General features: G+C 40.7%; 1 long non-coding RNA gene across 2 annotated transcripts in view; it reads left to right on the top strand.

Annotated features, from left to right (window-relative positions):
• Positions 1-9608, top strand: part of LOC142488806 (uncharacterized) — a 34386-nt gene extending 24778 nt beyond the window's left edge. Inside the window, exons 2-4 of one of the 2 annotated variants that reach the window (XR_012799672.1) lie at positions 460-546; positions 1695-1854; positions 8699-9608. This is a non-coding gene — a long non-coding RNA (uncharacterized LOC142488806). Of the gene's footprint in view, positions 1-459; positions 547-1694; positions 1855-3129; positions 6125-8698 lie in introns of those variants that run through there. The other variant, XR_012799673.1, reaches the window with a different exon arrangement.
• The last annotated feature ends 248 nt before the right edge of the window (positions 9609-9856 follow it).

Raw genomic sequence — 9856 nt, forward strand, 5'->3', positions numbered from 1 at the left:
GTGGTTACTACAGTACCATAATAAAGATATGAAATAACGTCTACTTGTTTGAAATATGTTTTACTTTCAATATGGTCCCCTTCTGCTTTTAGATGAAGGTCCAAAAAGATTACCTCTACTGGGTTTGATTCCCCGTTTAGAACAATATTTTGATTGTTACAATTGAGGTGTTGGGTAAATAGTGCCAGATCATCAGCAGTCCCTGACTAAATGGTTAAAATGTCATCAATGTATTTACCGTAGGATACTATATATTCACGGAATCGATTGTTAATCCACACATATTTTTCCTCCCACAAATCCATAAACAGGCCAGCATAATTAGGTGCAAACCATGTACCCATGGCCATCCCATTGGTCTGGATGTAGAACTTCCCTTCAAAAGAAAAATAGTTGTGATATAAAATAAATGTAAAACTGTACTGTCAATTATAAATTCCCGTGCAAACATTTTTTCAGGACATGCAGGGGAAAGAGTACAATTTGCAGGGGAGAAGACAGAGATCGCCGCACCACGCTGCCGGAGCCCACCAGACCCCGCTGCAGGTAAGCACTGGACAGCGGCCAAAAGGCACTCGCCCGTGGCTAGCGGGTGAGTGCATTTTTCGAGCCCTGTATACATAGACAGGAGACACAACAGACTGTGAGTAATATAGGTACTTTCTGTGGAAAAAAAAACAAATGGATTGGATAGCAGTGGAAATAGGCAGTCCTGGTGTAGATTCTGAAATAACAAAGAGAAGCCAATATAGTGAAGTACTGTTGGTTATATTTTAACACACAATGGTAGACAGCTACTTACAATGTAGCAGAAGTATAATGCATTTTGGATATCAGTCCCAGCTGCAGTGGAGACCATAAGTGCCGGCATCTCTGCCTCTATGCTGGAGCGTGTAGCTCAGCGGTTTGTGTCCATAGGATTGAACCTCAACCTGTTTGCTCTCCCTTTTCCTCCTGTCAGCTGTTGATGACGTCACTGAGATGTAGGAGAACTTTACGAAGTGCCGTAAACTGTAGTTATACAGCTAAAAGTCCACTTTCACTGAACTCTGTTCAGATAAACGCGTCAATAACAGTGCAATTTTGATGGCAATAGGGATATTAGGAAGGCAAGTTAACACTATGCATTTCGTCTCGGGAGAGACTTCCTCAGGAGTATAGCGCCATCATATTCCGCAGTGTGGTACAATGGGGGTACAGAGATTTGATAATTACATAAAAAGTTACTTACAAGTATGGGCAAACATGCACAAGCAGATACAAAAAGGTAATGAGGGTCCTGCTCATGAGAGTCTACAATCTATAAAGCATATACAAATGTTAAATGTACATAAAATCATCAAATTAACTCCCATAAATAATATTTGTAATGCAGAAGGTTTTAATTCTTAAATGTACAATTATCTGATAATTCCACATGCTTAGCCCATAACAAATACAGTGTAGACATAGCTTTTGAGATGTTTAAGTCTCTTATGTTGACCTACTGTACGGTAATTACCATCTAAAAAGAGACTTGTGACGTCTAAAGCTTGGTTTTATAAGAGGTTTCCCGACCTGTAATAAACATACAGCTATCTAGGACCAGTATGGCTACATTACATCTATGCACAAGGAAAGAAGAGCATTGAAGTTTGAGATTGTATATACTTCAGAATCTGTGATAGTGTGAGTAAAAGGTTAACATATTTCAGGTAACAGGTGTATGGACAGTGACGTGAGGCAGTGAGAACATGCATCAATGACTTGTATCTCAACCACCATCTAACCACACCAAGAAATAAATGATACTAAGGACTCCTCACAACATGCCTCAACCCCTTGCAAGAGCCAAGTGGAAGTCAAGTGGAAAGAGTAAGTCAATACAGTGTCATAGTTCATGATGTTATGGACATACAGTATTTATCAACATTTCAGGGTTCTGAAGTTTGGGAGTGAAATGTTGGCAATTGAAAGACCTTTAATAAAAGGAACTATTACTGGCTGTTACTATGTGATGTGCAGTGAAGTTTAAAACAAGTTAAGAAAACAAGAAGGATCGCGCTGATTGATCTGCAGGGACAGAATGTGAATTTCTGTTGAACTGAGGAAATGTTTGTGCATTTCAAAAGCAGAACTTACAGTGTAGTTCCTGGGTGATGTCATATGTACCCACAGTGTTGAAAAACGAACAGGTCTGTTTTATCTTAAACTGTATTTTTGTGTTGCCTATGCTAATAATTATGTGGGCATCTTTAAAACAGGATGCAAACACTAATGGAGACAGAAAGAAATAGTCATGCAAATTCAGGATTTGAATGTTGGGTACATAGTAGATTATACACAGTCTTTCAGCAGATCTCTGTTACATGTTCATTGTCAAACCGTGCTGTATCATAAGTTCAGCACAGCTGAATCATGATATATCACAGTTTGACACTGAACATTTAACAGAGGAACCCTTGCAGGATCAGTGAGAGGGAAGATGTATTGATGTAAAGAAAAGTGTGTTTTGGTGTAGCCATCTCTCCTTGTGCTCCTAGTTGCATGATGTTAGGAGGTCCCGAGTTACCCCTAGTTCCCTTAACCACCCCAACCAATTAAATACAGACTCCAGGTTGGGGGTAAAATGACCCCTGCTTATATTAAAATAAGATACCACCATACCAGCAACGTTATATTGCACATACCCATGATTATTTTAAACCACTTGCATCATCAAGATGCCCAAACCCACTAGCTGTCATCAGCCTAGCAGGGGATATATAAAATACCACAGGCCAAACCGGGACATCATCTGACCAGGCCACAATAACCGCAGCCCAGCAACACCTTCCCCACCTTATTTTCACTGGATCGCTGATCCAAAATTATCACGTGCACCCTGAACACCACCTCAGAACCAACAGTCAGAATATTTTAACCCCTAAAATTAGCCTGGCACCCCACCAAAACCAGAGCTCTTTTCAACCAATCTTGGCTACCCATATTAAAGAATGCCAGGGCTATGTCTGATAGATGATCCCCATCATCCCCACACAAACATGACCATTGACCACTCCAGATTCCTGTATCTGAGAAAGATGCCCCTTAAACTCCTACCAAAATTGGCCACCCCTTTATTCAACTTCTTCCTACTTCTCTCTACAGCGTGCCATACCTTGCTCTCTGCCATACCTGCCTCTCCACCACTTCGGACCACACTACCACTAGAACTGAAGGCCATATAAATCTGAGCTATGCCCCACTTTATTGCAAGAACAAGTCAACTGCCTCTTGTGCCAGCTTCCAAAACAACCCACCTTGGAATGGAACAGTGTGTCAGCTGTTATTTACCAGCTCCGGAACATGCTAATCCCTAAAATAAATGTTCCTCAATAGAAAGTGGAGCACTAAACGTCTCAGCAAACGCAAAACCGTGGGTGAGGTGGTCATCAACCCATTTACCGCTTCCACTACCCACATGTTATCAGGCCTGATTAAAAACCTTTTATTGCGCAATAGCACCCCCACAATTCCACAGCCAAAATACAGAGACAAATTTAAAAAAAAGTTTCATTTTGGACCAGCCCTTCATCCACCGATGCTTAAGGCGAGCTCTCACTGCTATGGCTAAAATTCTCTTACCTTGGCAGGACCCCAAAAACAAACACCATATATCCCAAAAGTGACTGTAGTTGCTTTCGCGTTACCTTGCCCCTTCAGCCTGCCCTTGCAATTTTAACATCTTGCTCCTAGGCCATCTATATACCCTTCCATTGTGACGATTTCAACCCATAAAAGGCCTTGTCAACAGGCCCTCTATTTTTTCTTTGCCATTGCTACCCCAAAAATAGCCAATAGCCCTTCAAAAAACTCTGGAAACAATCCTGATGGACGGGCAGAAAACTGAATGCTGAATCGATGTCGTCTTCGCTAACAAGGACCCGGGTCACACTTCCTCACCAGCTGCATAACCCCATCAAATGAGGTGTATACTTGACAAGGAAAAGGGAGTTCTGACCCAAAGGCTCTATCCATAGGAGAGTAGGCAGCGAAAAAGCATCCAATAGTGTGTACTCACAGGTCTGAAAAATATACTGTCAATGTAGGAAACTAAGAATTAATAAACTGGTAGATAACCAGCTGCTGAAGGGTGTAACAGATAATGTTTTGCCCCAGACACAATTGTAGTGTACGCCAGAAATGAAAGTGAGGTAACTAAAAGGTCAAGCTTTTAATCAGTCCTATTGGCAATATTAAAATAGAGGGGACAAATAACAACAGATACATACGATACAATCATTCATAAAATGTAGCTCTCTTGTAGAACAGTTCATGGAAAAGTCAAATGTGCTCACTGAAATCTCTATGTAGCACAATGAACTCACTAGAAGCAGCAGATCTGAGCCAATAAGGATCTATGTGATTAATACACTGTAAGGAATCACTGTAAGGAATCACAGAGTAATCATGATTACTTGCACTTACGCCTTGAAAAAGCCTCTCGCGAAACGCGCGCGTCGGCGGCTCTGTTTCCACACGTGCACGCGCAGGGGTCTGATTTCGACCGCATTCACAGTCTCAGACTGCGAGGTGATGCGGCTCCCTGCCCGTGCGTTTTATACAGGCTCTCAAAGTGCCCCGATGGACATTCTGAGCTTCGTTTATCCAAACTAATACTGGCATTGATGCTCCATTTATGGTATCAGTACTTAGCTTAGGTTAGGTCCCCTGCTTTACAGCTAGCTGCGCTGGATACTATCATGATTCAGGGATTTCCTGGCAGCAGCTCATGGGGACTCTGTACCTACCAATAGCATTCAGCTCATTACCTGTGTATTTTGAGTATCCTGACCCCTGATTAGGAAGGTATTGGTCACTGTACACTCTATTAGGAGTATACCTGCCCTCAAGGTCACTATATATACTTATTGTCAATCTATCACAGTACGAACTAGCTGAGAGCTTACCACAGCTAGTAATCACCTCTGGACTATATATTGTGTGTACCAGTTCATGTATCTTTGATACACTCACTGTTTCAAATGGTTCTGCTAGTCACAGCTATATGTGTGAATGTGTTCTATTCTGTATCAGCCTGCACACAGTGCTACTAACCTGTCTACATTGCTACTGAGGTTATTAGAGGTCACACCCTCACCATTACTGTATACAGAAGCAGGTTACTTCAGGTCAACCTGATCTAGCACCACACCTACCTTATTAGGACACTACAATTACTGATTGCAGCTATCAGTCTCTACCTACCTACAAGCACTGAGACTGACTTCCAGCAACCTACCAGTCATTTGTCACTTTTTGAGTACACAATCTACTATTTAGCCTTACCAGGTGTGCCATAGGTGATTGCAGCCATTAGTACTTACCTTAGAGCCAGTGAGTATAGATTGGTCAGATCCTCATTAGGATTGATGTCTAGTGTGCTACCTGTATCTTACAGAACACACCAACACTCTAGACCCTGAACCTATACGGTTCTAGTATTGAAGGTCATTATTCCTTCAGGTCGTCAGTTTTTAACACCCATTATTTTATATACTTGGTACAGTTAATACAGTTATGTTTTAAATCATTCACTTATCACACAGAGCGTGAACCTGAGTGCTGTATTTGGGTTCTATCTCTACCCCACCCTCATAATCGAATGAGACAGTAGTGCACACTATTAGGGATTTTTCTCTGCCTACTCTCCTTATATGGAGAGATGTTTTAGCTACTAACACATCTATTAGTTCACCCATTCATCTGCTTTTAGTGGCTAAGTGGATGTCTTCCTCTCTCCCTTTTTTTCTGAGGTGTATACCATCCTGCAGATATCCTTGTTGATATCAGAATTCACCGACACCTCTTCCGGAATTGACAGATAGTAGATATATCGATATGCACCTGACTCATTCCCATGGAATCTGATCTGACAGAATACAGCACTGCCTGACCGCCCCCTAAACCCCAGTCCCCTAACACTGTCCTGACCTTACGCCCGATCACCCCTTATCTTACCCCCTACCGCCCACAGGCTGATTAAACCACTACATAACTGCTACTGTAAGATGCCGGACTGGCACCAACCCACGACTAGTATCCTTCTGCTGCCACCTGCCATTCTGTCAGATCAGATTCCATGGGATGGTTTGAGGTAGTAAAGAGGCAGTAGGGTAATGGGGGGGGGGGTAGATAATGGAGTGAGAGACTAGGCAAAATCAGGGAAGTAGGGTAGGGTAGGATAGGCTTGGCTGGAGTAATGGCACAGTCTAGGGTGGCTAGTCTGGAGGGGGGGCCACCCGGTAGCTCTTAGTGCTGTTAAGTTGCAGGGGCTGGCAAGTAACATGGCCTCCTCATCTTGTGAACCATGTTACATTAAATAGGCTGATAGAGCTCAGTGCATTGGGTCTTTAGTAAGGTGAATAATAAGCGCTAACAAGCCGCAGGGATTGTTAGGTGCACACTACCTTTTTAAATGGGTTTTTAAAGATATATGAAAAGAAAAAAGAAATCACAACCAATTAGCCCCCCAAATAATTTTTAAAAACTGTAATCTGTAGGGAAGGGCATTATATTGAGCTAACTTTTAATAGATAGATACCTTTGGAGGTAAGTGGATTTAAAACAAGTTGGGGGGGGGGGAACAGCAGGATGTTCAGCACTTTTTCTGTGTCTTTTCCCTGTTTCTTGCAAAAGAAATGCCAAACTGGATCACCCCAAATTTCCCACGCCTTCCAAGTCTTTCCGTTTTAAATAAAAACGTGAATCTGTATAAAAATGTGATTTTTTTTTTATCCTGTTTCCATCAAATTTTATTTTTATGTGATTATGTAGAAAAGTATATATTTAAAAAAAAAAAAAAAGAAGTGAGGCGTTCCTACTATGTGAATTCTTTCCCTGTTGGTAAGATTACCTAAGCAGATCTGGAGCTATGTTGGGACAGAATAACATCATATAATGGCAGAACACTCCTACCCAATTAGAGTTGGCTGGAACAAGTAGGCACTCTCCATTCCAAAACTGGGAAGACACATTGCTTGTGGAACAACATGAAATGTTATTGTTCTGTTGCATTGCAGATAATAGGAAACCAGCTTTTTCGTGTATGCTCCACAGCCGAACCAAAGCTGAATATCATGGGATTGCCTGGATAGCTGAAATGGTAATTTAATAGTAAATTAAGTTCAAATCCTGACTCCTTGTGATATTGGGCAAGTCACTCTATGAGACAGACACTCATTGGGCTAGCAAAATGTACAGCCCTGTGTACACTGTCACTGCTCTATTAGAAAAAAAAATATTATTTAATATTATTAACCACAACTGAAGAAGCAGAGCAGACAGAGGGAAGAAGCAAAGGCGGAGAAAGGAGTCCACTGTTTAACAGATCAGAACAGGCCCTGTTGAAGCATATTATACATTTCATAGTATGACTGTTCTGTCCCAAGCTCACTGTGGCAAGTGAGTAGAGACAGGCAGTTTAACTCACTCCCTGTTGATGCATAAAGAGTCTTTCTTTTCTTCTGTAATCTTTATTGCAGAAACAACAGTAATAAAAAGGGGGGGGGGAAGGACTTCACAGGTAGCAAATTTAAGGGAGAGGTAAATTACATTAGCTTTACCAAGAGGTGAGGGAGTTGTGACTATTCCCAATGGCTGCTGGTTCCAAAAGGAAGCATGCTTGCCTGTATAAGCAGGAAATAAAGCGAAGCTTTTTCAACTAGCAGGGGGAGGAGGTGCAGCCCAACTCACAGAAGAGCAGAGGGGAGTTGCCAAGGCAACAGGTTCAGAAGCCAAGGGAAACAGGTACATTTGTAACAACATAACACTGAGGAGTGATAGCAGCCTCAGAACAGGGAAAAAGTACAAACAGGTTCCAGGACAATGACGACAGTGTGACCCCAAACTGATATAATAATAAATATGTTTTATATTTTTATATTTCTCCCAATGGAATGAAAAGCGCATCACACATTGAAAACGAACAGTTGCAAAAAAATAAAAGGAACACATTTTAAACTATAGTAGAAACCATGCACAATCTAAAACTATAGGATGAACAGAATATAGCACAGAATGATACTGTAAGAATTGAATGATGAGGTTGGGTTCACTCGTCAGATGCCTGGGTAACGAGGTACAGTACTGTATGTCTTCAGTCTTTTTTTTAAAAGATTTGGGGAATGGGGGCCTCTCGGATCATATGAGGCACAGAGTTCCAAGAGTAGAAGCAGCATGGCTAAAGACTTAAATCTTTAAAAAAAAGTCAGGCCGATTCTGGGAAGTGTTAGGAGTCCTTCACCCGTGGATCAAAGTGAGCTAGTGGGAGTGTACGTGGTGTGTATGTTATGACTCCAAACTAAGTAGTTGCCAATGTCTTAGCAAAATGCCTAGTGGTATTCATTGTTCATCATGTACAACTTCTTACTCAGTTCGTTTAGCTATCTTTTAAGTACTGATTGTCAGAAACTCTGTAATATTGACATTTGTCAGAAATGCAAGTTCTTATTTCATTGTGACTTTGTCAATGTCTTTTATCAACTTTGCCACAGACTCTAGAGAATCTTAAATTAATTGCAAAAACCATTTAGACTGTTCTTAATGGTGATACTTATGCAAGAGGTTACTATATTATGCTAATCCATTCCCCAACACCTATTAAAGATTATCCTGTGCATTTTTCACCCAGTGTTCTTTATCGATTGATAATCTCTACAATTCATATTGGTTGTAGGTGTTCCCTGAATGTTGAGGGACATGGAATTTCAAGAGACCAACAAACCAGACAAAAAGAAAGAATGAAAGAGAGAAGGAGAAAAAAAATAAAAAGAATGAAAGAAAAAAAGTTAAAACTCAAAGACAGAAGATGAACAAACATGAAAAGAAAACAAACAAAACTTGAGCCCATTACAATATGTGTTGGAAATATCTGAGATGGAAATCCTAGATTCGAATTCAATTAACCGCATATGCGTTCCATACAGTTTACATAGAACACGCACGCGCACAGACACATGGGCACAGTGTAATTCATGCATCTATTTCTTCACGATTTTTAATAAATAACAATCTCACAATTATTTTACATGTGAAAATGTACAAAAGACAGCAAGAGGAAGATGATGGGCCAAGAAGATTGTATTATTTCACAGTTTTTGGTATTTATCTCTAAGCTCTGATTTACTCTACTAAAAATGTCATACTTTAAAAAAACTTTTAGTCATCTGAAGTTTTGATTGGAATAAGTAGCGGGTTACATTGCATTTAGATTAAAGACACACTAGCACACCGCCTATCATTACCGCAGAGTGCAACGGCTGCTGCAAAACTCCAACATGCAAATAAATACCCGAGATTCGTATTTGAACTTTAGAGAATTGTGGAACACCATATGAAAAGTTGTTTGCAACATCCTGGTGAGATGTTCCAGTTGTTTGGAGGACTGTTTGCATATATGTTTTAAACATTTGTTATATTTTTCTGGTGGAGGCTACAGTACTTTTTGAATTTAAAGTCAAGATTTTGACTTTGGGATTTTCAATAATTAAGGACTTTTTTTCTTCCACGGTGCATGTGTTTTATGGGGAATCATTGTGTAGGTCAGGATCTCGGCGGGTGGGGAGGGGGTGCCTTGCCAGCTCTTTTTAAACAAACATTTTGGAGCTACTATGCCCAGTAATAAAAAATAGTCTTGTTATAGTGCTTCTGTTCCTGTTATTTCCCTTTATATTATTTATTGAGCCGGTGGAAAGAAAGGATAAGAACATATAGCACCTTAATATAATGTGAATGAGAATAGTGTTTTTACTGTTTGAGTGCTAGATGTATAGATGCAGCAAGACTTAACGTGTTGGTGATATGGCCGCTGGTGATGACGCCACCACGGTAGTCG

Source organism: Ascaphus truei, chromosome 2 (assembly GCF_040206685.1).
Source record: "Ascaphus truei isolate aAscTru1 chromosome 2, aAscTru1.hap1, whole genome shotgun sequence".
NCBI classification, from domain to species: Eukaryota; Metazoa; Chordata; class Amphibia; order Anura; family Ascaphidae; genus Ascaphus; species Ascaphus truei.